General features: G+C 48.0%; 77 non-coding genes across 77 annotated transcripts; all 77 read right to left on the bottom strand.

The window, feature by feature from the left end:
- Positions 1-396: 396 nt before the first annotated feature.
- On the bottom strand, positions 397-468 carry Trnad-guc. Its single transcript has one exon. It is a non-coding gene; the product is annotated as a tRNA-Asp (tRNA).
- A 267-nt stretch (positions 469-735) lies between these two features.
- Trnad-guc lies at positions 736-807 on the bottom strand. The gene has a single exon. It is a non-coding gene; the product is annotated as a tRNA-Asp (tRNA).
- A 99-nt stretch (positions 808-906) lies between these two features.
- Trnad-guc lies at positions 907-978 on the bottom strand. The gene has a single exon. It is a non-coding gene; the product is annotated as a tRNA-Asp (tRNA).
- A 97-nt stretch (positions 979-1,075) lies between these two features.
- Trnad-guc lies at positions 1,076-1,147 on the bottom strand. Its single transcript has one exon. It is a non-coding gene; the product is annotated as a tRNA-Asp (tRNA).
- A 99-nt stretch (positions 1,148-1,246) lies between these two features.
- Positions 1,247-1,318, bottom strand: Trnad-guc. Its single transcript has one exon. It is a non-coding gene; the product is annotated as a tRNA-Asp (tRNA).
- Positions 1,319-1,585: 267 nt separating this feature from the next.
- Trnad-guc lies at positions 1,586-1,657 on the bottom strand. The gene has a single exon. It is a non-coding gene; the product is annotated as a tRNA-Asp (tRNA).
- A 99-nt stretch (positions 1,658-1,756) lies between these two features.
- On the bottom strand, positions 1,757-1,828 carry Trnad-guc. The gene has a single exon. It is a non-coding gene; the product is annotated as a tRNA-Asp (tRNA).
- Positions 1,829-1,925: 97 nt separating this feature from the next.
- Trnad-guc lies at positions 1,926-1,997 on the bottom strand. Its single transcript has one exon. It is a non-coding gene; the product is annotated as a tRNA-Asp (tRNA).
- A 610-nt stretch (positions 1,998-2,607) lies between these two features.
- Trnad-guc lies at positions 2,608-2,679 on the bottom strand. The gene has a single exon. It is a non-coding gene; the product is annotated as a tRNA-Asp (tRNA).
- Positions 2,680-2,947: 268 nt separating this feature from the next.
- On the bottom strand, positions 2,948-3,019 carry Trnad-guc. Its single transcript has one exon. It is a non-coding gene; the product is annotated as a tRNA-Asp (tRNA).
- Positions 3,020-3,286: 267 nt separating this feature from the next.
- On the bottom strand, positions 3,287-3,358 carry Trnad-guc. Its single transcript has one exon. It is a non-coding gene; the product is annotated as a tRNA-Asp (tRNA).
- A 99-nt stretch (positions 3,359-3,457) lies between these two features.
- Positions 3,458-3,529, bottom strand: Trnad-guc. Its single transcript has one exon. It is a non-coding gene; the product is annotated as a tRNA-Asp (tRNA).
- Positions 3,530-3,797: 268 nt separating this feature from the next.
- Trnad-guc lies at positions 3,798-3,869 on the bottom strand. The gene has a single exon. It is a non-coding gene; the product is annotated as a tRNA-Asp (tRNA).
- Positions 3,870-3,968: 99 nt separating this feature from the next.
- On the bottom strand, positions 3,969-4,040 carry Trnad-guc. Its single transcript has one exon. It is a non-coding gene; the product is annotated as a tRNA-Asp (tRNA).
- Positions 4,041-4,647: 607 nt separating this feature from the next.
- Trnad-guc lies at positions 4,648-4,719 on the bottom strand. The gene has a single exon. It is a non-coding gene; the product is annotated as a tRNA-Asp (tRNA).
- A 99-nt stretch (positions 4,720-4,818) lies between these two features.
- Trnad-guc lies at positions 4,819-4,890 on the bottom strand. The gene has a single exon. It is a non-coding gene; the product is annotated as a tRNA-Asp (tRNA).
- Positions 4,891-4,989: 99 nt separating this feature from the next.
- Positions 4,990-5,061, bottom strand: Trnad-guc. The gene has a single exon. It is a non-coding gene; the product is annotated as a tRNA-Asp (tRNA).
- A 97-nt stretch (positions 5,062-5,158) lies between these two features.
- On the bottom strand, positions 5,159-5,230 carry Trnad-guc. The gene has a single exon. It is a non-coding gene; the product is annotated as a tRNA-Asp (tRNA).
- Positions 5,231-5,329: 99 nt separating this feature from the next.
- Trnad-guc lies at positions 5,330-5,401 on the bottom strand. The gene has a single exon. It is a non-coding gene; the product is annotated as a tRNA-Asp (tRNA).
- Positions 5,402-5,498: 97 nt separating this feature from the next.
- On the bottom strand, positions 5,499-5,570 carry Trnad-guc. Its single transcript has one exon. It is a non-coding gene; the product is annotated as a tRNA-Asp (tRNA).
- Positions 5,571-5,838: 268 nt separating this feature from the next.
- Positions 5,839-5,910, bottom strand: Trnad-guc. Its single transcript has one exon. It is a non-coding gene; the product is annotated as a tRNA-Asp (tRNA).
- A 439-nt stretch (positions 5,911-6,349) lies between these two features.
- Positions 6,350-6,421, bottom strand: Trnad-guc. The gene has a single exon. It is a non-coding gene; the product is annotated as a tRNA-Asp (tRNA).
- Positions 6,422-6,520: 99 nt separating this feature from the next.
- Trnad-guc lies at positions 6,521-6,592 on the bottom strand. The gene has a single exon. It is a non-coding gene; the product is annotated as a tRNA-Asp (tRNA).
- Positions 6,593-6,689: 97 nt separating this feature from the next.
- Positions 6,690-6,761, bottom strand: Trnad-guc. The gene has a single exon. It is a non-coding gene; the product is annotated as a tRNA-Asp (tRNA).
- Positions 6,762-6,860: 99 nt separating this feature from the next.
- Trnad-guc lies at positions 6,861-6,932 on the bottom strand. Its single transcript has one exon. It is a non-coding gene; the product is annotated as a tRNA-Asp (tRNA).
- Positions 6,933-7,029: 97 nt separating this feature from the next.
- On the bottom strand, positions 7,030-7,101 carry Trnad-guc. Its single transcript has one exon. It is a non-coding gene; the product is annotated as a tRNA-Asp (tRNA).
- A 99-nt stretch (positions 7,102-7,200) lies between these two features.
- Trnad-guc lies at positions 7,201-7,272 on the bottom strand. Its single transcript has one exon. It is a non-coding gene; the product is annotated as a tRNA-Asp (tRNA).
- Positions 7,273-7,540: 268 nt separating this feature from the next.
- Positions 7,541-7,612, bottom strand: Trnad-guc. The gene has a single exon. It is a non-coding gene; the product is annotated as a tRNA-Asp (tRNA).
- Positions 7,613-8,048: 436 nt separating this feature from the next.
- Positions 8,049-8,120, bottom strand: Trnad-guc. The gene has a single exon. It is a non-coding gene; the product is annotated as a tRNA-Asp (tRNA).
- Positions 8,121-8,899: 779 nt separating this feature from the next.
- Positions 8,900-8,971, bottom strand: Trnad-guc. The gene has a single exon. It is a non-coding gene; the product is annotated as a tRNA-Asp (tRNA).
- Positions 8,972-9,070: 99 nt separating this feature from the next.
- On the bottom strand, positions 9,071-9,142 carry Trnad-guc. The gene has a single exon. It is a non-coding gene; the product is annotated as a tRNA-Asp (tRNA).
- A 268-nt stretch (positions 9,143-9,410) lies between these two features.
- Positions 9,411-9,482, bottom strand: Trnad-guc. Its single transcript has one exon. It is a non-coding gene; the product is annotated as a tRNA-Asp (tRNA).
- Positions 9,483-9,581: 99 nt separating this feature from the next.
- Trnad-guc lies at positions 9,582-9,653 on the bottom strand. The gene has a single exon. It is a non-coding gene; the product is annotated as a tRNA-Asp (tRNA).
- Positions 9,654-10,090: 437 nt separating this feature from the next.
- On the bottom strand, positions 10,091-10,162 carry Trnad-guc. Its single transcript has one exon. It is a non-coding gene; the product is annotated as a tRNA-Asp (tRNA).
- A 268-nt stretch (positions 10,163-10,430) lies between these two features.
- Positions 10,431-10,502, bottom strand: Trnad-guc. The gene has a single exon. It is a non-coding gene; the product is annotated as a tRNA-Asp (tRNA).
- A 97-nt stretch (positions 10,503-10,599) lies between these two features.
- Trnad-guc lies at positions 10,600-10,671 on the bottom strand. Its single transcript has one exon. It is a non-coding gene; the product is annotated as a tRNA-Asp (tRNA).
- A 438-nt stretch (positions 10,672-11,109) lies between these two features.
- Trnad-guc lies at positions 11,110-11,181 on the bottom strand. Its single transcript has one exon. It is a non-coding gene; the product is annotated as a tRNA-Asp (tRNA).
- A 268-nt stretch (positions 11,182-11,449) lies between these two features.
- Positions 11,450-11,521, bottom strand: Trnad-guc. Its single transcript has one exon. It is a non-coding gene; the product is annotated as a tRNA-Asp (tRNA).
- A 268-nt stretch (positions 11,522-11,789) lies between these two features.
- Trnad-guc lies at positions 11,790-11,861 on the bottom strand. Its single transcript has one exon. It is a non-coding gene; the product is annotated as a tRNA-Asp (tRNA).
- Positions 11,862-12,129: 268 nt separating this feature from the next.
- Trnad-guc lies at positions 12,130-12,201 on the bottom strand. The gene has a single exon. It is a non-coding gene; the product is annotated as a tRNA-Asp (tRNA).
- Positions 12,202-12,811: 610 nt separating this feature from the next.
- On the bottom strand, positions 12,812-12,883 carry Trnad-guc. The gene has a single exon. It is a non-coding gene; the product is annotated as a tRNA-Asp (tRNA).
- Positions 12,884-12,982: 99 nt separating this feature from the next.
- Positions 12,983-13,054, bottom strand: Trnad-guc. Its single transcript has one exon. It is a non-coding gene; the product is annotated as a tRNA-Asp (tRNA).
- A 267-nt stretch (positions 13,055-13,321) lies between these two features.
- On the bottom strand, positions 13,322-13,393 carry Trnad-guc. Its single transcript has one exon. It is a non-coding gene; the product is annotated as a tRNA-Asp (tRNA).
- Positions 13,394-13,491: 98 nt separating this feature from the next.
- Positions 13,492-13,563, bottom strand: Trnad-guc. Its single transcript has one exon. It is a non-coding gene; the product is annotated as a tRNA-Asp (tRNA).
- Positions 13,564-13,660: 97 nt separating this feature from the next.
- On the bottom strand, positions 13,661-13,732 carry Trnad-guc. Its single transcript has one exon. It is a non-coding gene; the product is annotated as a tRNA-Asp (tRNA).
- Positions 13,733-14,170: 438 nt separating this feature from the next.
- On the bottom strand, positions 14,171-14,242 carry Trnad-guc. The gene has a single exon. It is a non-coding gene; the product is annotated as a tRNA-Asp (tRNA).
- A 267-nt stretch (positions 14,243-14,509) lies between these two features.
- Trnad-guc lies at positions 14,510-14,581 on the bottom strand. The gene has a single exon. It is a non-coding gene; the product is annotated as a tRNA-Asp (tRNA).
- Positions 14,582-14,680: 99 nt separating this feature from the next.
- On the bottom strand, positions 14,681-14,752 carry Trnad-guc. Its single transcript has one exon. It is a non-coding gene; the product is annotated as a tRNA-Asp (tRNA).
- A 268-nt stretch (positions 14,753-15,020) lies between these two features.
- On the bottom strand, positions 15,021-15,092 carry Trnad-guc. The gene has a single exon. It is a non-coding gene; the product is annotated as a tRNA-Asp (tRNA).
- A 438-nt stretch (positions 15,093-15,530) lies between these two features.
- Positions 15,531-15,602, bottom strand: Trnad-guc. Its single transcript has one exon. It is a non-coding gene; the product is annotated as a tRNA-Asp (tRNA).
- Positions 15,603-15,871: 269 nt separating this feature from the next.
- Positions 15,872-15,943, bottom strand: Trnad-guc. Its single transcript has one exon. It is a non-coding gene; the product is annotated as a tRNA-Asp (tRNA).
- Positions 15,944-16,211: 268 nt separating this feature from the next.
- Trnad-guc lies at positions 16,212-16,283 on the bottom strand. Its single transcript has one exon. It is a non-coding gene; the product is annotated as a tRNA-Asp (tRNA).
- A 439-nt stretch (positions 16,284-16,722) lies between these two features.
- Positions 16,723-16,794, bottom strand: Trnad-guc. The gene has a single exon. It is a non-coding gene; the product is annotated as a tRNA-Asp (tRNA).
- Positions 16,795-17,062: 268 nt separating this feature from the next.
- Positions 17,063-17,134, bottom strand: Trnad-guc. The gene has a single exon. It is a non-coding gene; the product is annotated as a tRNA-Asp (tRNA).
- A 268-nt stretch (positions 17,135-17,402) lies between these two features.
- Positions 17,403-17,474, bottom strand: Trnad-guc. The gene has a single exon. It is a non-coding gene; the product is annotated as a tRNA-Asp (tRNA).
- A 267-nt stretch (positions 17,475-17,741) lies between these two features.
- On the bottom strand, positions 17,742-17,813 carry Trnad-guc. Its single transcript has one exon. It is a non-coding gene; the product is annotated as a tRNA-Asp (tRNA).
- A 268-nt stretch (positions 17,814-18,081) lies between these two features.
- On the bottom strand, positions 18,082-18,153 carry Trnad-guc. Its single transcript has one exon. It is a non-coding gene; the product is annotated as a tRNA-Asp (tRNA).
- Positions 18,154-18,421: 268 nt separating this feature from the next.
- Trnad-guc lies at positions 18,422-18,493 on the bottom strand. Its single transcript has one exon. It is a non-coding gene; the product is annotated as a tRNA-Asp (tRNA).
- Positions 18,494-18,590: 97 nt separating this feature from the next.
- Trnad-guc lies at positions 18,591-18,662 on the bottom strand. Its single transcript has one exon. It is a non-coding gene; the product is annotated as a tRNA-Asp (tRNA).
- Positions 18,663-18,929: 267 nt separating this feature from the next.
- Positions 18,930-19,001, bottom strand: Trnad-guc. The gene has a single exon. It is a non-coding gene; the product is annotated as a tRNA-Asp (tRNA).
- Positions 19,002-19,100: 99 nt separating this feature from the next.
- On the bottom strand, positions 19,101-19,172 carry Trnad-guc. The gene has a single exon. It is a non-coding gene; the product is annotated as a tRNA-Asp (tRNA).
- A 268-nt stretch (positions 19,173-19,440) lies between these two features.
- On the bottom strand, positions 19,441-19,512 carry Trnad-guc. Its single transcript has one exon. It is a non-coding gene; the product is annotated as a tRNA-Asp (tRNA).
- A 268-nt stretch (positions 19,513-19,780) lies between these two features.
- Positions 19,781-19,852, bottom strand: Trnad-guc. The gene has a single exon. It is a non-coding gene; the product is annotated as a tRNA-Asp (tRNA).
- Positions 19,853-20,120: 268 nt separating this feature from the next.
- Trnad-guc lies at positions 20,121-20,192 on the bottom strand. The gene has a single exon. It is a non-coding gene; the product is annotated as a tRNA-Asp (tRNA).
- Positions 20,193-20,460: 268 nt separating this feature from the next.
- On the bottom strand, positions 20,461-20,532 carry Trnad-guc. The gene has a single exon. It is a non-coding gene; the product is annotated as a tRNA-Asp (tRNA).
- A 97-nt stretch (positions 20,533-20,629) lies between these two features.
- Trnad-guc lies at positions 20,630-20,701 on the bottom strand. Its single transcript has one exon. It is a non-coding gene; the product is annotated as a tRNA-Asp (tRNA).
- A 267-nt stretch (positions 20,702-20,968) lies between these two features.
- Trnad-guc lies at positions 20,969-21,040 on the bottom strand. Its single transcript has one exon. It is a non-coding gene; the product is annotated as a tRNA-Asp (tRNA).
- A 99-nt stretch (positions 21,041-21,139) lies between these two features.
- On the bottom strand, positions 21,140-21,211 carry Trnad-guc. Its single transcript has one exon. It is a non-coding gene; the product is annotated as a tRNA-Asp (tRNA).
- A 268-nt stretch (positions 21,212-21,479) lies between these two features.
- On the bottom strand, positions 21,480-21,551 carry Trnad-guc. Its single transcript has one exon. It is a non-coding gene; the product is annotated as a tRNA-Asp (tRNA).
- A 268-nt stretch (positions 21,552-21,819) lies between these two features.
- On the bottom strand, positions 21,820-21,891 carry Trnad-guc. Its single transcript has one exon. It is a non-coding gene; the product is annotated as a tRNA-Asp (tRNA).
- Positions 21,892-21,988: 97 nt separating this feature from the next.
- On the bottom strand, positions 21,989-22,060 carry Trnad-guc. The gene has a single exon. It is a non-coding gene; the product is annotated as a tRNA-Asp (tRNA).
- A 267-nt stretch (positions 22,061-22,327) lies between these two features.
- On the bottom strand, positions 22,328-22,399 carry Trnad-guc. The gene has a single exon. It is a non-coding gene; the product is annotated as a tRNA-Asp (tRNA).
- A 438-nt stretch (positions 22,400-22,837) lies between these two features.
- Positions 22,838-22,909, bottom strand: Trnad-guc. Its single transcript has one exon. It is a non-coding gene; the product is annotated as a tRNA-Asp (tRNA).
- Positions 22,910-23,176: 267 nt separating this feature from the next.
- On the bottom strand, positions 23,177-23,248 carry Trnad-guc. Its single transcript has one exon. It is a non-coding gene; the product is annotated as a tRNA-Asp (tRNA).
- A 99-nt stretch (positions 23,249-23,347) lies between these two features.
- On the bottom strand, positions 23,348-23,419 carry Trnad-guc. Its single transcript has one exon. It is a non-coding gene; the product is annotated as a tRNA-Asp (tRNA).
- Positions 23,420-23,687: 268 nt separating this feature from the next.
- Trnad-guc lies at positions 23,688-23,759 on the bottom strand. The gene has a single exon. It is a non-coding gene; the product is annotated as a tRNA-Asp (tRNA).
- Positions 23,760-24,197: 438 nt separating this feature from the next.
- Positions 24,198-24,269, bottom strand: Trnad-guc. The gene has a single exon. It is a non-coding gene; the product is annotated as a tRNA-Asp (tRNA).
- Between the last annotated feature and the right edge of the window lie 107 nt (positions 24,270-24,376).

Below are 24,376 nucleotides of genomic sequence, written 5' to 3'. Positions count from 1 at the left end.
CCAAGGATCGGAAAAGATCGATAAAACACTTACTCAATGGACGAAAAATAATGCGCACTCCCCGGCGGGGAATCGAACCTCGGTCTCCTGCGTGACAGGCGGGGATACTCACCACAATACTACCGAGGACCTGTCCACGAAGTTGGGCCTTCAATAAAGATAACATACATCAAGAAATTGGAAAAGACTGATAAATACTCAACTTAATGGACAAAAATAATGCGCACTCCCCTGCGGGGAATCGAACACCGGTCTCCTGCGTGACATGCGGGGATACTCACCACTATACTACCGAGGACCTGACCACGATAGAAGACCGTCAATAAAGATAACATACATCCAAGAATCGGAAAAGATCGATAAAACACTTACTCAATGGACGAAAAATAATGCGCACTCCCCGGCGGGGAATCGAACCCCGGTCTCCCGCATGACAGGCGGGGATACTCACCACTATACTACCGAGGACCTGACCACGATGGAAGACCGTCAATAAAGGTAACATACATCAAGAAATTGGAAAAGATTGATAAACACTCAACTTAATGGACAAAAATATTGCGCACTCCCCGGCGGGGAATCGAACACCGGTCTCCTGAGTGACATGCGGGGATACTCACCACTATACTACCGAGGACCTGACCACGATAGAAGACCGTCAATAAAGATAACATACATCCAAGAATCGGAAAAGATCGATAAAACACTTACTCAATGGACGAAAAATAATGCGCACTCCCCGGCGGGGAATCGAACCCCGGTCTCCCGCGTGACAGGCGGGGATACTCACCACTATACTACCGAGGACCTGACCACGAAGGAGGACCGTCAATAAAGATAACATACACCCAAGAATCGGAAATGATCGATAAAACACTTTACTAAATGGACAAAAAATAATGCCACCTCCCCGGCGGGGAATCGAACCCCGGTCTCCCGCGTGACAGGCGGGGATACTCACCACTATACTACCGAGGACCTGACCACCATGGAAGTCCGTCAATAAAGGTAACATACATCAAGAAATTGGAAAAGATTGATAAATACTCAACTTAATGGACAAAAACAATGCGCACTCCCTGGCGGGGAATCGAACCCCGGTCTCCCGCGTGACAGGCGGGGATACTCACCACTATACTACCGAGGACCTGACCACGAAGGAGGACCGTCAATAAAGATAACATACACCCAAGAATCGGAAAAGATCGATAAAACACTTTACTAAATTGACAAAAAATAATGCCACCTCCCCGGCGGGGAATCGAACCCCGGTCTCCCGCGTGACAGGCGGGTATACTCACCACTATACTACCGAGGACCTGACCACGATGGAAGACCGTCAATAAAGGTAACATACATCAAGAAATTGGAAAAGATTGATAAACACTCAACTTAATGGACAAAAATATTGCGCACTCCCCGGCGGGGAATCGAACACCGGTCTCCTGCGTGACATGCGGGGATACTCACCACTATACTACCGAGGACCTGACCACGATAGAAGACCGTCAATAAAGATAACATACATCCAAGAATCGGAAAAGATCGATAAAACACTTACTCAATGGACGAAAAATAATGCGCACTCCCCGGCGGGGAATCGAACCCCGGTCTCCCGCGTGACAGGCGGGGATACTCACCACTATACTACCGAGGACCTGACCACGAAGGAGGACCGTCAATAAAGATAACATACACCCAAGAATCGGAAGTGATCGATAAAACACTTTACTAAATGGACAAAAAATAATGCCACCTCCCCGGCGGGGAATCGAACCCCGGTCTCCCGCGTGACATGCGGGGATACTCACCACTATACTACCGAGGACCTGACCACCATGGAAGTCCGTCAATAAAGGTAACATACATCAAGAAATTGGAAAAGATTGATAAATACTCAACTTAATGGACAAAAACAATGCGCACTCCCCGGCGGGGAATCGAACCCCGGTCTCCCGCGTGACAGGCGGGGATACTCACCACTATACTACCGAGGACCTGACAACGATGGAAGTTCGTCAATAAAGGTAACATACATCAAGAAATTGGAAAAGATTGATAAACACTCAACTCAGTGGACAAAAATAATGCGCACTCCCCGGCGGGGAATCGAACACCGGTCTCCCGCGTGACATGCGGGGATACTCACCACTAAACTACAGAGGACCTGACTACGATGGAAGACCGTCAATAAAGATAACATACATCCAAGAATCGGAAAAGATCGATAAAACACTTACTCAATGGACGGAAAATAATGCGCACTCCCCGGCGGGGAATAGAACCTCGGTCTCCTGCGTGACAGGCTGGGATACGCACCACAATACTACCGAGGACCTGTCCACGAAGTTGGGCCTTCAATAAAGATAACATACATCCAAGAATCTGAAACGACCAATAAAACACTCAACTAATTAAACAAAAAAATAATGCGCACTCCCCTGCGGGGAATCGAAACCCGGTCTCCCGCGTGACAGGCGGGGATACTCACCACTATACTACCGAGGACCTGACCACGAAGGAGGACCGTCAATAAAGATAACATACACCCAAGAATCGGAAAAGATCGATAAAACACTTTACTAAATGGACAAAAATTAATGCCACCTCCCCGGCGGGGAATCGAACCCCGGTATCCCGCGTGACAGGCGGGGATACTCACCACTATACTACCGAGGACCTGACCACGATGGAAGACCGTCAATAAAGGTAACATACATCAAGAAATTGGAAAAGATTGATAAACACTCAACTTAATGGACAAAAATATTGCGCACTCCCCGGCGGGGAATCGAACACCGGTCTCCTCCGTGACATGCGGAGATACTCACCACTATACTACCGAGGACCTGACCACGAAGGAGGACCGTCAATAAAGATAACATACACCCAAGAATCGGAAAAGATCGATAAAACACTTTACTAAATGGACAAAAAATAATGCCACCTCCCCGGCGGGGAATCGAACCCCGGTCTCCCGCGTGACAGGCGGGGATACTCACCACTATACTACCTAGGACCTGACCACGATGGAAGTCCGTCAATAAAGGTAACATACATCAAGAAATTGGAAAAGATTGATAAACACTTAACTTAATGGACAAAAATAATGCGCACTCCCCGGCGGGGAATCGAACACCGGTCTCCCGCGTGACATGCGGGGATACTCACCACTATACTACCGAGGACCTGACCACGATAGAAGACCGTCAATAAAGATAACATACATCCAAGAATCGGAAAAGATCGATAAAACACTTACTCAATGGACGAAAAATAATGCGCACTCCCCGGCGGGGAATCGAACCCCGGTCTCCCGCGTGACAGGCGGGGATACTCACCACTATACTACCGAGGACCTGACCACGAAGGAGGACCGTCAATAAAGATAACATACACCCAAGAATCGGAAAAGATCGATAAAACACTTTACTAAATGGACAAAAAATAATGCCACCTCCCCGGCGGGGAATCGAACCCCGGTCTCCCGCGTGACAGGCGGGGATACTCACCACTATACTACCGAGGACCTGACCACGATGGAAGACCGTCAATAAAGGTAACATACATCAAGAAATTGGAAAAGATTGATAAACACTCAACTTAATGGACAAAAATATTGCGCACTCCCCGGCGGGGAATCGAACACCGGTCTCCTCCGTGACATGCGGAGATACTCACCACTATACTACCGAGGACCTGACCACGAAGTTGGGCCTTCAATAAAGATAACATACATCCAAGAATCCGAAACGACCAATAAAACACTCAACTAATTAAACAAAAAATAATGCGCACTCCCCGGCGGGGAATCAAACCCCGGTCTCCCGCGTGACAGGCGGGGATACTCACCACTATACTACCGAGGACCTGACCACGAAGGAGGACCGTCAATAAAGATAACATACACCCAAGAATCGGAAAAGATCGATAAAACACTTTACTAAATGGACAAAAAATAATGCCACCTCCCCGGCGGGGAATCGAACCCCGGTCTCCCGCGTGACAGGCGGGGATACTCACCACTATACTACCGAGGACCTGACCACCATGGAAGTCCGTCAATAAAGGTAACATACATCAAGAAATTGGAAAAGATTGATAAATACTCAACTTAATGGACAAAAATAATGCGCACTCCCCGGCGGGGAATCGAACCACGGTCTCCCGCGTGACAGGCGGGGATACTCGCCACTATACTACCGAGGACCTGACCACGAAGGAGGACCGTCAATAAAGATAACATACACCCAAGAATCGGAAAAGATCAATAAAACACTTTACTAAATGGACAAAAAATAATGCCACCTCCCCGGCGGGGAATCGAACCCCGGTATCCCGCGTGACAGGCGGGGATACTCACAACTATACTACCGAGGACCTGACCACGATGGAAGACCGTCAATAAAGGTAACATACATCAAGAAATTGGAAAAGATTGATAAACACTCAACTTAATGGACAAAAATATTGCGCACTCCCCGGCGGGGAATCGAACACCGGTCTCCTGCGTGACATGCGGAGATACTCACCACTATACTACCGAGGACCTGACCACGAAGGAGGACCGTCAATAAAGATAACATACACCCAAGAATCGAAAAAGATCGATAAAACACTTACTCAATGGACGAAAAATAATGCGCACTCCCCGGCGGGGAATCGAACCCCGGTCTCCCGCGTGACAGGCGGGGATACTCACCACTATACTACCGAGGACCTGACCACGAAGGAGGACCGTCAATAAAGATAACATACACCCAAGAATCGGAAAAGACCGATAAAACACTTTACTAAATGGACAAAAAATAATGCCACCTCCCCGGCGGGGAATCGAACCCCGGTCTCCCGCGTGACAGGCGGGGATACTCACCACTATACTACCGAGGACCTGACCACGAAGGAGGACCGTCAATAAAGATAACATACACCCAAGAATCGGAAAAGATCGATAAAACACTTTACTAAATGGACAAAAAATAATGCCACCTCCCCGGCGGGGAATCGAACCCCGGTCTCCCGCGTGACAGGCGGGGATACTCACCACTATACTACCGAGGACCTGACCACCATGGAAGTCCGTCAATAAAGGTAACATACATTAAGAAATTGGAAAAGATTGATAAATACTCAACTTAATGGACAAAAATAATGCGCACTCCCCGGCGGGGAATCGAACCCCGGTATCCCGCGTGACAGGCGGGGATACTCACCACTATACTACCGAGGACCTGACCATGAAGGAGGACCGTCAATAAAGATAACATACACCCAAGAAACGGAAAAGATCGATAAAACACTTTACTAAATGGACAAAAAATAATGCCACCTCCCCGGCGGGGAATCGAACCCCGGTCTCCCGCGTGACAGGCGGGGATACTCACCACTATACTACCGAGGACCTGACCACCATGGAAGTCCGTCAATAAAGGTAACATACATCAAGAAATTGGAAAAGATTGATAAATACTCAACTTAATGGACAAAAATAATGCGCACTCCCCGGCGGGGAATCGAACACCGGTCTCCCGCGTGACAGGCGGGGATACTCACCACTATACTACCGAGGACCTGACCACGAAGGAGGACCGTCAATAAAGATAACATACACCCAAGAATCGGAAAAGATCGATAAAACACTTTACTAAATGGACAAAAAATAATGCCACCTCCCCGGCGGGGAATCAAACCCCGGTTTCCCGCGTGACAGGCGGGGATACTCACCACTATACTATCGAGGACCTGACCACGATGGAAGACCGTCAATAAAGGTAACATACATCAAGAAATTGGAAAAGATTGATAAATACTCAACTTAATGGGCAAAAATAATGCGCACTCCCCGGCGGGGAATCGAACCCCGGTCTCCCGCGTGACAGGCGGAGATACTCACAACTATACTACCGAGGACCTGACCACAAAGGAGGACCGTCAATAAAGATAACATACACCCAAGAATCGGAAAAGATCGATAAAACACTTACTCAATGGACGAAAAATAATGCGCACTCCCCGGCGGGGAATCGAACCTCGGTCTCCTGCGTGACAGGCGGGGATACTCACTACAATACTACCGAGGACATGTCCACGAAGTTGGGCCTTCAATAAAGGTAACATACATCCAAGAATCCGAAACGACCAATAAAACACTCAACTAATTAAACAAAAAATAATGCGCACTCCCCTGCGGGGAATCGAACACCGGTCTCCTGCGTGACATGCGGGGATACTCACCACTATACTACCGAGGACCTGACCACGATAGAAGACCGTCAATAAAGATAACATACATCCAAGAATCGGAAAAGATCGATAAAACACTTACTCAATGGACGAAAAATAATGCGCACTCCCCGGCGGGGAATCGAACCCCGGTCTCCCGCGTGACAGGCGGGGATACTCACCACTATACTACCGAGGACCTGACCATGAAGGAGGACCGTCAATAAAGATAACATACACCCAAGAATCGGAAAAGATCGATAAAACACTTTACTAAATGGACAAAAAATAATGCCACCTCCCCGGCGGGGAATCGAACCCCGGTCTCCCGCGTGACAGGCGGGGATACTCACCACTATACTACCGAGGACCTGACCACCATGGAAGTCCGTCAATAAAGGTAACATACATCAAGAAATTGGAAAAGATTGATAAATACTCAACTTAATGGACAAAAATAATGCGCACTCCCCGGCGGGGAATCGAACCCCGGTCTCCCGCGTGACAGGCGGGGATACTCACCACTATACTACCGAGGACCTGACCATGAAGGAGGACCGTCAATAAAGATAACATACACCCAAGAATCGGAAAAGATCGATAAAACACTTTACTAAATGGACAAAAAATAATGCCACCTCCCAGGCGGGGAATCGAACCCCGGTCTCCCGCGTGACAGGCGGGGATACTCACCACTATACTACCGAGGACCTGACCACCATGGAAGTCCGTCAATAAAGGTAACATACATCAAGAAATTGGAAAAGATTGATAAATACTCAACTTAATGGACAAAAATAATGCGCACTCCCCGGCGGGGAATCGAACACCGGTCTCCCGCGTGACAGGCGGGGATACTCACCACTATACTACCGAGGACCTGACCACGAAGGAGGACCGTCAATAAAGATAACATACACCCAAGAATCGGAAAAGATCGATAAAACACTTTACTAAATGGACAAAAAATAATGCCACCTCCCCGGCGGGGAATCGAACCCCGGTTTCCCGCGTGACAGGCGGGGATACTCACCACTATACTATCGAGGACCTGACCACGATGGAAGACCGTCAATAAAGGTAACATACATCAAGAAATTGGAAAAGGTTGATAAACACTCAACTTAATGGACAAAAATATTGCGCACTCCCCGGCGGGGAATCGAACACCGGTCTCCTGCGTGACATGCGGGGATACTCACCACTATACTACCGAGGACCTGACCACGATAGAAGACCGTGAATAAAGATAACATACATCCAACAATCGGAAAAGATCGATAAAACACTTTACTAAATGGACAAAAAATAATGCCACCTCCCCGGCGTGGAATCGAACCCCGGTCTCCCGCGTGACAGGCGGGGATACTAACCACTATACTACCGAGGACCTGACCACGATGGAAGTCCGTCAATAAAGGTAACATACATCAAGAAATTGGAAAAGATTGATAAATACTCAACTTAATGGACAAAATAATGCGCACACCCCGGCGGGGAATCGAACACCGGTTTTCCCGCGTGACAGGCGGGGATACTAACCACTATACTACCGAGGACCTGACCACGATGGAAGACCGTCGATAAAGGTAACATACATCAAGAATCGGAAAAGATCGATAAAACACTTACTCAATGGACGAAAAATAATGCGCACTCCTCGGCGGGGAATCGAACACCGGTCTCCCGCTTGACATGCGGGGATACTCACCACTATACTACCGAGGACATGACTACGATGGAAGACCGTCAATAAAGATAACATACATCCAAGAATCGGAAAAGATCGATAAAACACTTACTCAATGGACGAAAAATAATGCGCACTCCCCGGCGGGGAATCGAACCCCGGTCTCCCGCGCGACAGGCGGGGATACTCACCACTATACTACCGAGGACCTGACCACGATGGAAGACCGTCAATAAGGGTAACATACATCAAGAAATTGGGAAAGATTGATAAATACTCAACTTAATGGACAAAAATAATGCGCACTCCCCGGCGGGGAATCGAACACCGGTCTCCTGCGTGAAATGCGGGGATACTCACAACTATACTACCGAGGACCTGACAACGAAGGAGGACCGCCAATAAAGATGACATACATCCAAGAATCCGAAACGACCAATAAAACACTCAACTATTTAAACAAAAATTAATGCGCACTCACCGACGGGGAATCGAACCCCGGTCTCCCGCGTGACTGGCGGGGATACTCACCACTATACTACCGAGGACCTGACCACGAAGGAGGACCGTCAATAAAGATAACATACATCCAAGAATTGGAAAGGATCGATAAAACACTTACTCAATGTACGAAAAATAATGCGCACTCCCCGGCGGGGAATCTAACCTCGGTCTCCTGCGTGACAGGCGGGGATACTCACCACAATACTACCGTGGACCTGTCCACGAAGTTAGGCCGTCAATAAAGATAACATACATACAAGAATCCGAAACGACCAATAAAACACTCAACTAATTAAACAAAAATTAATGCGCACTCCCCGGCGGAGAATCGAACCCCGGTCTCCCGCGTGACATGCGGGGATACTCACCACTATACTACCGATGACCTGACCACGATGGAAGACCGTCAATAAAGGTAACATACATCCAAGAATCGGAAAAGATCGATAAAACACTTACTCAATGGACGAAAAATAATGCCACCTCCCCGGCGGGGAATCGAACCCCGGTCTCCCGCGTGACAGGCGGGGATACTCACCACTATACTACCGAGGACCTGACCACGAAGGAGGACCGTCAATAAAGATAACATACACTCAAGAATCGGAAAAGATCGATAAAACACTTTACTAAATGGACAAAACATAATGCCACCTCCTCGGCGGGGAATCGAACCCCGGTCTCCCGCGTGACAGGCGGGGATACTCACCACTATACTACCGAGGACCTGACCACGATGGAAGTCCGTCAATAAAGGTAACATACATCAAGAAATTGGAAAAGATTGATAAACACCCAACTTAATGGACAAACATAATGCGCACTCCCCGGCGGGGAATCGAACCCCGGTCTCCCGCGTGACAGGCGGGGATACTCACCACTTAACTACCGAGGACCTGACCACGAAGGAGGACCGTCAATAAAGATAACATACACCCAAGAATCGGAAAAGATCGATAAAACACTTTACTAAATAGACAAAAAATAATTTCACCTCCCCGGCGGGGAATCGAACCCCGGTCTCCCGCGTGACAGGCGGGGATACTCACCACTATACTACCGAGGACCTGACCACGAAGGAGGACCGTCAATAAAGATAACATACACCCAAGAATCGGAAAAGATCGATAAAACACTTTACTAAATGGACAAAACATAATGCCACCTCCCCGGCGGGGAATCGAACCCCGGTCTCCCGCGTGACAGGCGGGGATACTCACCACTATACTACCGAGGACCTGACCACCATGGAATTCCGTCAATAAAGGTAACATACATCAAGAAATTGGAAAAGATTGATAAATACTCAACTTAATGGACAAAAATAATGCCACCTCCCCGGTGGGGAATCGAACCCCGGTATCCCGCGTGACAGGCGGGGATACTCACCACTATACTATCGAGGAAATGACCACGATGGAAGTCCGTCAATAAAGGTAACATACATCAAGAAATTGGAAAAGATTGATAAACACTCAACTTAATGGACAAAAATAATGCGCACTCCCCGGCGGGGAATCGAACCCCGGTCTCCCGCGTGACAGGCGGGGATACTCACCACTTAACTACCGAGGACCTGACCACGAAGGAGGACCGTCAATAAAGATAACATACACCCAAGAATCGGAAAAGATCGATAAAAAACTTTACTAAATGGACAAAAAATAATGCCACCTCCCCGGCGGGGAATCGAACCCCGGTCTCCCGCGTGACAGGCGGGGATACTCACCACTATACTACCGAGGACCTGACCACGATGGAAGACCGTCAATAAAGGTAACATACATCAAGAAATTGGAAAAGATTGATAAACACTCAACTTAATGGACAAAAATAATGCGCACTCCCCGGCGGGGTATCGAACACCGGTCTCCTGCGTGACATGCGGGGATACTCACCACTATACTACCGATGACCTGACCACGAAGGAGGACCGTCAATAAAGATAACATACACCCAAGAATCGGAAAAGATCGATAAAACACTTTACTAAATGGACAAAAAATAATGCCACCTCCCCGGCGGGGAATCGAACCCCGGTCTCCCGCGTGACAGGCGGGGATACTCACCACTATACTACCGAGGACCTGACCACGATGGAAGACCGTCAATAAAGGTAACATACATCAAGAAATTGGAAAAGATTGATAAACACTCAACTTAATGGACAAAAATAATGCCACCTCCCCGGCGGGGAATCGAACCCCGGTCTCCCGCGTGACAGGCGGGGATACTCACCACTATACTACCGAGGACCTGACCACGATGGAAGACCGTCAATAAAGGTAACATACATCAAGAAATTGGAAAAGATTGATAAACACTCAACTTAATGGACAAAAATAAAGCGCACTCCCCGGCGGGGAATCGAACACCGGTCTCCTGCGTGACATGCGGGGATACTCACCACTATACTACCGAGGACCTGACCACGATAGAAGACAAACAATAAAGATACCATACACCCAAGAATCGGAAAAGATCGATAAAACACTTTACTAAATGGACAAAAATAATGCCACCTCACCGGCGGGAAATCGAACCCCGGTCTCCCGCGTGACAGGCGGGGATACTCACCACTATACTACCGAGGACCTGACCACGAAGGAGGACCGTCAATAAAGATAACATACACCCAAGAATCGGAAAAGATCGATAAAACACTTTACTAAATGGACAAAACATAATGCCACCTCCCCGGCGGGGAATCGAACCCCGGTCTCCCGCGTGACAGGCGGGGATACTCACCACTATACTACCGAGGACCTGACCACGATGGAAGTCCGTCAATAAAGGTAACATACATCAAGAAATTGGAAAAGATTGATAAACACCCAACTTAATGGACAAACATAATGCGCACTCCCCGGCGGGGAATCGAACCCCGGTCTCCCGCGTGACAGGCGGGGATACTCACCACTTAACTACCGAGGACCTGACCACGAAGGAGGACCGTCAATAAAGATAACATACACCCAAGAATCGGAAAAGATCGATAAAACACTTTACTAAATGGACAAAAAATAATTCCACCTCCCCGGCGGGGAATCGAACCCCGGTCTCCCGCGTGACAGGCGGGGATACTCACCACCATACTACCGAGGACCTGACCACGATGGAAGACCGTCAATAAAGGTAACATACATCAAGAAATTGGAAAAGATTGATAAACACTCAACTTAATGGACAAAAATAATGCGCACTCCCCGGCGGGGTATCGAACACCGGTCTCCTGCGTGACATGCGGGGATACTCACCACTATACTACCGATGACCTGACCACGAAGGAGGACCGTCAATAAAGATAACATACACCCAAGAATCGGAAAAGATCGATAAAACACTTTACTAAATGGACAAAAAATAATGCCACCTCCCCGGCGGGGAATCGAACCCCGGTCTCCCGCGTGACAGGCGGGGATACTCACCACTATACTACCGAGGACCTGACCACGATGGAAGACCGTCAATAAAGGTAACATACATCAAGAAATTGGAAAAGATTGATAAACACTCAACTTAATGGACAAAAATAATGCGCACTCCTCGGCGGGGTATCGAACACCGGTCTCCTGCGTGACATGCGGGGATACTCACCACTATACTACCGATGACCTGACCACGAAGGAGGACCGTCAATAAAAATAACATACACCCAAGAATCGGAAAATATCGATAAAACACTTTACTAAATGGACAAAAAATAATTCCACCTCCCCGGCGGGGAATCGAACCCCGGTCTCCCGCGTGACAGGCGGGGATACTCACCACTATACTACCGAGGACCTGACCACGATGGAAGACCGTCAATAAAGGTAACATACATCAAGAAATTGGAAAAGATTGATAAATACTCAACTTAATGGACAAAAATAATGCGCACTCCCCGGCGGGGAATCAAACACCGGTCTCCTGCGTGACATGCGGGGATACTCAAAACTATACTACCGAGGACCTGACCACGATAGAAGACCGTCAATAAAGATAACATACATCCAAGAATCGGAAAAGATCGATAAAACACTAACTGAATGGACGAAAAATAATGCGCACTCCCCGGCGGGGAATCGAACCTCGGTCTCCTGCGTGACAGGCGGGGATACTCACAACAATACTACCGAGGACCTGACCACGATAGAAGACCGTCAATAAAGGTAACATACATCCAAGAATCGGAAAAGATCGATAAAACACTTACTCAATGGACGAAAAATAATGCGCACTCCCCGGCGGGGAATTAAAACCCCGGTCTCCTTCGTGACAGGCGGGGATACTAACCACTATACTACCAAGGACCTAACCACGAAGGAGGACCGTCAATAAAGATAACATACATCTAAGAATCGGAAAAGATCGATAAAGCACTTAACTCAATGGGATAAAAAATAATGCGCACTCCCCGGCGGGGAATCGAACCCTGGTCACCCGTGTGACAGGCGGGAATACTCACCACTATACTACCGAGGACCTGACCACGAAGGAGGACAGTCAATAAAGATAACATACATCCAAGAATCGGAAAAGATCGATAAAACACTCAACTCAATGGACAAAAAATAATGCCACCTCCCCGGCGGGTAATCGAACCCCGGTCTCCCGCGTGACAGGCGGGGATACTCACCACTATACTACCGAGGACCTGACCACGATGGAAGACCGTCAATAAAGGTAACATACATCAAGAAATTGGAAAAGATTGATAAACACTCAACTGAATGGACAAAAATAATGCGCACTCCCCGGCGAGGAATCGAACCCCGGTCTCCTGCGTGAGATGCGGGGATACTCACCACTATACTACCGAGGACCTGACCACGATAGAAGACAAACAATAAAGATAACATACATCCAAAAATCGGAAAAGATCGATAAAACACTTACTCAATGGACGAAAAATAATGCGCACTCCCCGGCGGGGAATCGAACCCCGGTCTCCCGCGTGACAGGCGGGGATACTCACCACTATACTACCGAGGACCTGACCACGAAGGAGGACCGTCAATAAAGATAACATACACCCAAGAATCGGAAAAGATCGATAAAACACTTTACTAAATGGACAAAAATAATGCCACCTCCCCGGCGGGGAATCGAACCCCGGTGTCCCGCGTGACAGGCGGGGATACTCACCACTATACTACCGAGGACCTGACCAAGATGGAAGTCCGTCAATAAAGGTAACATACATCAAAAAATTGGAAAAGATTGATAAATACTCAACTTAATGGACAAAAATAATGCGCACTCCCCGGCGGGGAATCGAACCCCGGTCTCCCGCGTGACAGGCGGGGATACTCACCACTATACTACCGAGGACCTGACCATGAAGGAGGACCGTCAATAAAGATAACATACACCCAAGAATCGGAAAAGATCGATAAAACACTATACTAAATGGACAAAAAATAATGCCACCTACCCGGCGGGGAATCGAACCCCGGTGTCCCGCGTGACAGGCGGGGATACTCACCACTATACTACCGAGGACCTGACCAAGATGGAAGTCCGTCAATAAAGGTAATATACATCAAGAAATTGGAAAAGATTGATAAATACTCAACTTAATGGACAAAAATAATGCGCACTCCCCGGCGGGGAATCGAACACCGGTTTTCCCGCGTGACAGGCGGGGATACTAACCACTATACTACCGAGGACCTGACCACGATGGAAGACCGTCAATAAAGGTAACATACATCAAGAATCGGAAAAGATCGATAAAACACTTACTCAATGGACGAAAAATAATGCGCACTCCTCGGCGGGGAATCGAACCCCGGTCTCCCGCGTGACAGGCGGGGATACTCACCACTATACTACCTAGGACCTGACCACGATGGAAGTCCGTCAATAAAGGTAACATACATCAAGAAATTGGAAAAGATTGATAAACACTCAACTTAATTGACAAAAATAATGCGCACTCCCCGGCGGGGAATCAAACACCGGTCTCCCGCGTGACATGCGGGAATACTCACCACTATACTACCGAGGACCTGACCACGATGGAAGACCGTCAATAAAGATAACATACATCCAAGAATCGGAAAAGATCGAGAAAACACTTACTCAATGGACGAAAAATAATGCGCACTCCCCGGCGGGGAATCGAACCCCGGTCTCCCGCGTGACAGGCGGGGATACTCACCACTATACTACCGAGGACCTGACCACGAAGGAGAACCGTCAATAAAGATAACATACACCCAAGAATCGGAAAAGATGGATAAAACACTTTACTAAATGGACAAAAAATAATGCCACCTCCCCGGCGGGGAATCGAACACCGGTCTCCCGCGTGACAGGCGGGGATACTCACCACTATACTACCGAGGACTTGACCACCATGGAAGTCCGTCAATAAAGGTAACATACATCAAGAAATTGGAAAAGATTGATAAATACTCAACTTAATGGACAAAAACAATGCGCACTCCCCGGCGGGGAATCGAACCCCGGTCTCCCGCGTGACCGTCGGGGATACTCACCACTATACTACCGAGGACCTGACCACGAAGGAGGACCGTCAATAAAGATAACATACACCCAAGAATCGGAAAAGATCGATAAAACACTTTACTAAATGGACGAAAAATAATGCCACCTCCCCGGCGGGGAATCGAACCCCGGTCTTCCGCGTGACAGGCGGGGATACTCACCACTATACTACCGAGGACCTGACCACGATGGAAGACCGTCAATAAAGGTAACATACATCAAGAAATTGGAAAAGGTTGATAAATACTCAACTTAATGGACAAAAATAATGCGCACTCCCCGGCGGGGAATCGAACCTCGGTCTCCTGCGTGACAGGCGGGGATACTCACCACAATACTACCGTGGACCTGTCCACGAAGTTAGGCCGTCAATAAAGATAACATACATACAAGAATCCGAAACGACCAATAAAACACTCAACTAATTAAACAAAAATTAATGCGCACTCCCCGACGGAGAATCGAACCCCGGTCTCCCGCGTGACATGCGGGGATACTCACCACTATACTACCGATGACCTGACCACGATGGAAGACCGTCAATAAAGGTAACATACATCCAAGAATCGGAAAAGATCGATAAAACACTTACTCAATGGACGAAAAATAATGCGCACTCCCCGGCGGGGAATCGAACCCCGGTTTCCCGCGTGACAGGCGGGGATACTCACCACTATACTACCGAGGACCTGACCACGAAGGAGGACCGTCAATAAAGATAACATACATACAAGAATCCGAAACGACCAATAAAACACTCAACTAATTAAACAAAAATTAATGCGCACTCACCGGCGGGGAATCGAAGCCCGGTCTCCCGCGTGACTGGCGGGGATACTCACCACTATACTACCGAGGACCTGACCACGATAGAAGACAAACAATAAAGATAACATACATCCAAGAATCGGAAAAGATCGATAAAACACTTACTCAATGGACGAAAAATAATGCGCACTCCCCGGCGGGGAATCGAACCCCGGTCTCCCGCGTGACAGGCGGGGATACTCACCACTATACTACCGAGGACCTGACCACGAAGGAGGACCGTCAATAAAGATAACATACACCCAAGAATCGGAAAAGATCGATAAAACACTTTACTAAATGGACAAAAAATAATGCCACCTCCCCGGCGGGGAATCAAACACCGGTCTCCCGCGTGACAGGCGGGGATACTCACCACTATACTACCGAGGACCTGACCACGATGGAAGACCGTCAATAAAGGTAACATACATCAAGAAATTGGAAAAGATTGATAAACACTCAACTTAATGGACAAAAATAATGCCACCTCCCCGGCGGGGAATCGAACCCCGGTCTCCCGCGTGACAGGCGGGGATACTCACCACTATACTACCGAGGACCTGACCACGATGGAAGACCGTCAATAAAGGTAACATACATCAAGAAATTGGAATAGATTGATAAACACTCAACTTAATGGACAAAAATAAAGCGCACTCCCCGGCGGGGAATCGAACACCGGTCTCCTGCGTGACATGCGGGGATACTCACCACTATACTACCGAGGACCTGACCACGATAGAAGACAAACAATAAAGATACCATACACCCAAGAATCGGAAAAGATCGATAAAACACTTTACTAAATGGACAAAAATAATGCCACCTCACCGGCGGGGAATCGAACCCCGGTCTCCCGCGTGACAGGCGGGGATACTCACCACTATACTACAGAGGACCTGACCACGAAGGAGGACCGTCAATAAAGATAACATACACCCAAGAATCGCTGAAAGGTCGATAAAACACTTTACTGAATGGACAAAACATAATGCCACCTCCCCGGCGGGGAATCGAACCCCGGTCTCCCGCGTGACAGGCGGGGATACTCACCACTATACTACCGAGGACCTGACCACGATGGAAGTCCGTCAATAAAGGTAACATACATCAAGAAATTGGAAAAGATTGATAAACACCCAACTTAATGGACAAACATAATGAGCACTCCCCGGCGGGGAATCGAACCCTGGTCTCCCGCGTGACAGGCGGGGATACTCACCACTTAACTACCGAGGACCTGACCACGAAGGAGGACCGTCAATAAAGATAACATACACCCAAGAATCGGAAAAGATCGATAAAACACTTTACTAAATGGACAAAAAATAATTCCACCTCCCCGGCGGGGAATCGAACCCCGGTCTCCCGCGTGACAGGCGGGGATACTCACCACTATACTACCGAGGACCTGACCACGATGGAAGACCGTCAATAAAGGTAACATACATCAAGAAATTGGAAAAGATTGATAAACACTCAACTTAATGGACAAAAATAATGCGCACTCCCCGGCGGGGTATCGATTACCGGTCTCCTGCGTGACAGGCGGGGATACTCACCACTTAACTACCGAGGACCTGACCACGAAGGAGGACCGTCAATAAAGATAACATACACCCAAGAATCGGAAAAGATCGATAAAAAACTTTACTAAATGGACAAAAAATAATGCCACCTCCCCGGCGGGGAATCGAACCCCGGTCTCCCGCGTGACAGGCGGGGATACTCACCACTATACTACCGAGGACCTGACCACGATGGAAGACCGTCAATAAAGGTAACATACATCAAGAAATTGGAAAAGATTGATAAACACTCAACTTAATGGACAAAAATAATGCGCACTCCCCGGCGGGGTATCGAACACCGGTCTCCTGCGTGACATGCGGGGATACTCACCACTATACTACCGATGACCTGACCACGAAGGAGGACCGTCAATAAAGATAACATACACCCAAGAATCGGAAAAGATCGATAAAACACTTTACTAAATGGACAAAAAATAATGCCACCTCCCGGCGGGGAATCGAACCCCGGTCTCCCGCGTGACAGGCGGGGATACTCACCACTATACTACCGAGGACCTGACCACGATGGAAGACCGTCAATAAAGGTAACATACATCAAGAAATTGGAAAAGATTGATAAACACTCAACTTAATGGACAAAAATAATGCGCACTCCCCGGCGGGGTATCGAACACCGGTCTCCTGCGTGACAGGCGGGGATACTCACCACTTAACTACCGAGGACCTGACCACGAAGGAGGACCGTCAATAAAGATAACATACACCCAAGAATCGGAAAAGATCGATAAAAAACTTTACTAAATGGACAAAAAATAATGCCACCTCCCCGGCGGGGAATCGAACCTCGGTCTCCCGCGTGACAGGCGGGGATACTCACCACTATACTACCGAGGACCTGACCACGATGGAAGACCGTCAATAAAGGTAACATACATCAAGAAATTGGAAAAGATTGATAAACACTCAACTTAATGGACAAAAATAATGCGCACTCCTCGGCGGGGTATCGAACACCGGTCTCCTGCGTGACATGCGGGGATACTCACCACTATACTACCGATGACCTGACCACGAAGGAGGACCGTCAATAAAGATAACATACACCCAAGAATCGGAAAAGATCGATAAAACACTTTACTAAATGGACAAAAAATAATGCCACCTCCCCGGCGGGGAATCGAACCCCGGTCTCCCGCGTGACAGGCGGGGATACTCACCACTATACTACCGAGGACCTGACCACGATGGAAGACCGTCAATAAAGGTAACATACATCAAGAAATTGGAAAAGATTGATAAACACTCAACTTAATGGACAAAAATAATGCCACCTCCCCAGCGGGGAATCGAACCCCGGTCTCCCGCGTGACAGGCGGGGATACTCACCACTATACTACCGAGGACCTGACCACGATGGAAGACCGTCAATAAAGGTAACATACATCAAGAAATTGGAATAGATTGATAAACACTCAACTTAATGGACAAAAATAAAGCGCACTCCCCGGCGGGGAATCGAACACCGGTCTCCTGCGTGACATGCGGGGATACTCACCACTATACTACCGAGGACCTTACCACGATAGAAGACAAACAATAAAGATACCATACACCAAAGAATCGGAAAAGATCGATAAAACACTTTACTAAATGGACAAAAATAATGCCACCTCACCGGCGGGGAATCGAACCCCGGTCTCCCGCGTGACAGGCGGGGATACTCACCACTATACTACCGAGGACCTGACCACGAAGGAGGACCGTCAATAAAGATAACATACACCCAAGAATCGGAAAAGATCGATAAAACACTTTACTAAATGGACAAAACATAATGCCACCTCCCCGGCGGGGAATCGAACCCCGGTCTCCCGCGTGACAGGCGGGGATACTCACCACTATACTACCGAGGACCTGACCACGATGGAAGTCCGTCAATAAAGGTAACATACATCAAGAAATTGGAAAAGATTGATAAACACCCAACTTAATGGACAAACATAATGCGCACTCCCCGGCGGGGAATCGAACCCCGGTCTCCCGCGTGACAGGCGGGGATACTCACCACTTAACTACCGAGGACCTGACCACGAAGGAGGACCGTCAATAAAGATAACATACACCCAAGAATCGGAAAAGATCGATAAAACACTTTACTAAATGGACAAAAAATAATTCCACCTCCCCGGCGGGGAATCGAACCCCTGTCTCCCGCGTGACAGGCGGGGATACTCACCACTATACTACCGAGGACCTGACCACGATGGAAGACCGTCAATAAAGGTAACATACATCAAGAAATTGGAAAAGATTGATAAACACTCAACTTAATGGACAAAAATAATGCGCACTCCCCGGCGGGGTATCGAACACCAGTCTCCTGCGTGACATGCGGGGATACTCACAACTATACTACCGATGACCTGACCACGAAGGAGAACCGTCAATAAAGATAACATACACCCAAGAATCGGAAAAGATCGATAAAACACTTTACTAAATGGACAAAAAATAATGCCACCTCCCCGGCGGGGAATCGAACCCCGGTCTCCCGCGTGACAGGCGGGGATACTCACCACTATACTACCGAGGACCTGACCACGATGGAAGACCGTCAATAAAGGTAACATACATCAAGAAATTGGAAAAGATTGATAAACACTCAACTTAATGGACAAAAATAATGCGCACTCCTCGGCGGGGTATCGAACACCGGTCTCCTGCGTGACAGGCGGGGATACTCACCACTTAACTACCGAGGACCTGACCACGAAGGAGGACCGTCAATAAAGATAACATACACCCAAGAATCGGAAAAGATCGATAAAACACTTTACTAAATGGACAAAAAATAATGCCACCTCCCCGGCGGGGAATCGAACCCCTGTCTCCCGCGTGACAGGCGGGGATACTCACCACTATACTACCGAGGACCTGACCACGATGGAAGACCGTCAATAAAGGTAACATACATCAAGAAATTGGAAAAGATTGATAAACACTCAACTTAATAAACAAAAATAATGCGCACTCCCCGGCGGGGTATCGAACACCGGTCTCCTGCGTGACATGCGGGGATACTCACCACTATACTACCGATGACCTGACCACGAAGGAGGACCGTCAATAAAGATAACATACACCCAAGAATCGGAAAAGATCGATAAAACACTTTACTAAATGGACAAAAAATAATGCCACCTCCCCGGCGGGGAATCGAACCCCGGTCTCCCGCGTGACAGGCGGGGATACTCACCACTATACTACCGAGGACCTGACCACGATGGAAGACCGTCAATAAAGGTAACATACATCAAGAAATTGGAAAAGATTGATAAACACTCAACTTAATGGACAAAAATAATGCCACCTCCCCAGCGGGGAATCGAACCCCGGTCTCCCGCGTGACAGGCGGGGATACTCACCACTATACTACCGAGGACCTGACCACGATGGAAGACCGTCAATAAAGGTAACATACATCAAGAAATTGGAATAGATTGATAAACACTCAACTTAATGGACAAAAATAAAGCGCACTCCCCGGCGGGGAATCGAACACCGGTCTCCTGCGTGACATGCGGGGATACTCACCACTATACTACCGAGGACCTTACCACGATAGAAGACAAACAATAAAGATACCATACACCCAAGAATCGGAAAAGATCGATAAAACACTTTACTAAATGGACAAAAATAATGCCACCTCACCGGCGGGGAATCGAACCCCGGTCTCCCGCGTGACAGGCGGGGATACTCACCACTATACTACCGAGGACCTGACCACGAAGGAGGACCGTCAATAAAGATAACATACACCCAAGAATCGGAAAAGATCGATAAAACACTTTACTAAATGGACAAAACATAATGCCACCTCCCCGGCGGGGAATCGAACCCCGGTCTCCCGCGTGACAGGCGGGGATACTCACCACTATACTACCGAGGACCTGACCACGATGGAAGTCCGTCAATAAAGGTAACATACATCAAGAAATTGGAAAAGATTGATAAACACCCAACTTAATGGACAAACATAATGCGCACTCCCCGGCGGGGAATCGAACCCCGGTCTCCCGCGTGACAGGCGGGGATACTCACCACTTAACTACCGAGGACCTGACCACGAAGGAGGACCGTCAATAAAGATAACATACACCCAAGAATCGGAAAAGATCGATAAAACACTTTACTAAATGGACAAAAAATAATTCCACCTCCCCGGCGGGGAATCGAACCCCTGTCTCCCGCGTGACAGGCGGGGATACTCACCACTATACTACCGAGGACCTGACCACGATGGAAGACCGTCAATAAAGGTAACATACATCAAGAAATTGGAAAAGATTGATAAACACTCAACTTAATGGACAAAAATAATGCGCACTCCCCGGCGGGGTATCGAACACCGGTCTCCTGCGTGACATGCGGGGATACTCACAACTATACTACCGATGACCTGACCACGAAGGAGGACCGTCAATAAAGATAACATACACCCAAGAATCGGAAAAGATCGATAAAACACTTTACTAAATGGACAAAAAATAATGCCACCTCCCCGGCGGGGAATCGAACCCCGGTCTCCCGCGTGACAGGCGGGGATACTCACCACTATACTACCGAGGACCTGACCACGATGGAAGACCGTCAATAAAGGTAACATACATCAAGAAATTGGAAAAGATTGATAAACACTCAACTTAATGGACAAAAATAATGCCACCTCCCCAGCGGGGAATCGAACCCCGGTCTCCCGCGTGACAGGCGGGGATACTCACCACTATACTACCGAGGACCTGACCACGATGGAAGACCGTCAATAAAGGTAACATACATCAAGAAATTGGAATAGATTGATAAACACTCAACTTAATGGACAAAAATAAAGCGCACTCCCCGGCGGGGAATCGAACACCGGTCTCCTGCGTGACATGCGGGGATACTCACCACTATACTACCGAGGACCTTACCACGATAGAAGACAAACAATAAAGATACCATACACCCAAGAATCGGAAAAGATCGATAAAACACTTTACTAAATGGACAAAAATAATGCCACCTCACCGGCGGGGAATCGAACCCCGGTCTCCCGCGTGACAGGCGGGGATACTCACCACTATACTACCGAGGACCTGACCACGAAGGAGGACCGTCAATAAAGATAACATACACCCAAGAATCGGAAAAGATCGATAAAACACTTTACTAAATGGACAAAACATAATGCCACCTACCCGGCGGGGAATCGAACCCCGGTGTCCCGCGTGACAGGCGGGGATACTCACCACTATACTACCGAGGACCTGACCAAGATGGAAGTCCGTCAATAAAGGTAATATACATCAAGAAATTGGAAAAGATTGATAAATACTCAACTTAATGGACAAAAATAATGCGCACTCCCCGGCGGGGAATCGAACACCGGTTTTCCCGCGTGACAGGCGGGGATACTAACCACTATACTACCGAGGACCTGACCACGATGGAAGACCGTCAATAAAGGTAACATACATCAAGAATCGGAAAAGATCGATAAAACACTTACTCAATGGACGAAAAATAATGCGCACTCCTCGGCGGGGAATCGAACCCCGGTCTCCCGCGTGACAGGCGGGGATACTCACCACTATACTACCTAGGACCTGACCACGATGGAAGTCCGTCAATAAAGGTAACATACATCAAGAAATTGGAAAAGATTGATAAACACTCAACTTAATTGACAAAAATAATGCGCACTCCCCGGCGGGGAATCAAACACCGGTCTCCCGCGTGACATGCGGGAATACTCACCACTATACTACCGAGGACCTGACCACGATGGAAGACCGTCAATAAAGATAACATACATCCAAGAATCGGAAAAGATCGAGAAAACACTTACTCAATGGACGAAAAATAATGCGCACTCCCCGGCGGGGAATCGAACCCCGGTCTCCCGCGTGACAGGCGGGGATACTCACCACTATACTACCGAGGACCTGACCACGAAGGAGAACCGTCAATAAAGATAACATACACCCAAGAATCGGAAAAGATGGATAAAACACTTTACTAAATGGACAAAAAATAATGCCACCTCCCCGGCGGGGAATCGAACACCGGTCTCCCGCGTGACAGGCGGGGATACTCACCACTATACTACCGAGGACTTGACCACCATGGAAGTCCGTCAATAAAGGTAACATACATCAAGAAATTGGAAAAGATTGATAAATACTCAACTTAATGGACAAAAACAATGCGCACTCCCCGGCGGGGAATCGAACCCCGGTCTCCCGCGTGACCGTCGGGGATACTCACCACTATACTACCGAGGACCTGACCACGAAGGAGGACCGTCAATAAAGATAACATACACCCAAGAATCGGAAAAGATCGATAAAACACTTTACTAAATGGACGAAAAATAATGCCACCTCCCCGGCGGGGAATCGAACCCCGGTCTTCCGCGTGACAGGCGGGGATACTCACCACTATACTACCGAGGACCTGACCACGATGGAAGACCGTCAATAAAGGTAACATACATCAAGAAATTGGAAAAGGTTGATAAATACTCAACTTAATGGACAAAAATAATGCGCACTCCCCGGCGGGGAATCGAACCTCGGTCTCCTGCGTGACAGGCGGGGATACTCACCACAATACTACCGTGGACCTGTCCACGAAGTTAGGCCGTCAATAAAGATAACATACATACAAGAATCCGAAACGACCAATAAAACACTCAACTAATTAAACAAAAATTAATGCGCACTCCCCGACGGAGAATCGAACCCCGGTCTCCCGCGTGACATGCGGGGATACTCACCACTATACTACCGATGACCTGACCACGATGGAAGACCGTCAATAAAGGTAACATACATCCAAGAATCGGAAAAGATCGATAAAACACTTACTCAATGGACGAAAAATAATGCGCACTCCCCGGCGGGGAATCGAACCCCGGTTTCCCGCGTGACAGGCGGGGATACTCACCACTATACTACCGAGGACCTGACCACGAAGGAGGACCGTCAATAAAGATAACATACATACAAGAATCCGAAACGACCAATAAAACACTCAACTAATTAAACAAAAATTAATGCGCACTTACCGG

The sequence above is a fragment of the Nematostella vectensis genome, chromosome 1 (genome assembly GCF_932526225.1).
Source record: "Nematostella vectensis chromosome 1, jaNemVect1.1, whole genome shotgun sequence".
Taxonomy (NCBI): Eukaryota; Metazoa; Cnidaria; class Anthozoa; order Actiniaria; family Edwardsiidae; genus Nematostella; species Nematostella vectensis.
Note: the sequence above shows the minus strand (reverse complement) of the source record. Positions and strands in the feature narration are given on the sequence as shown.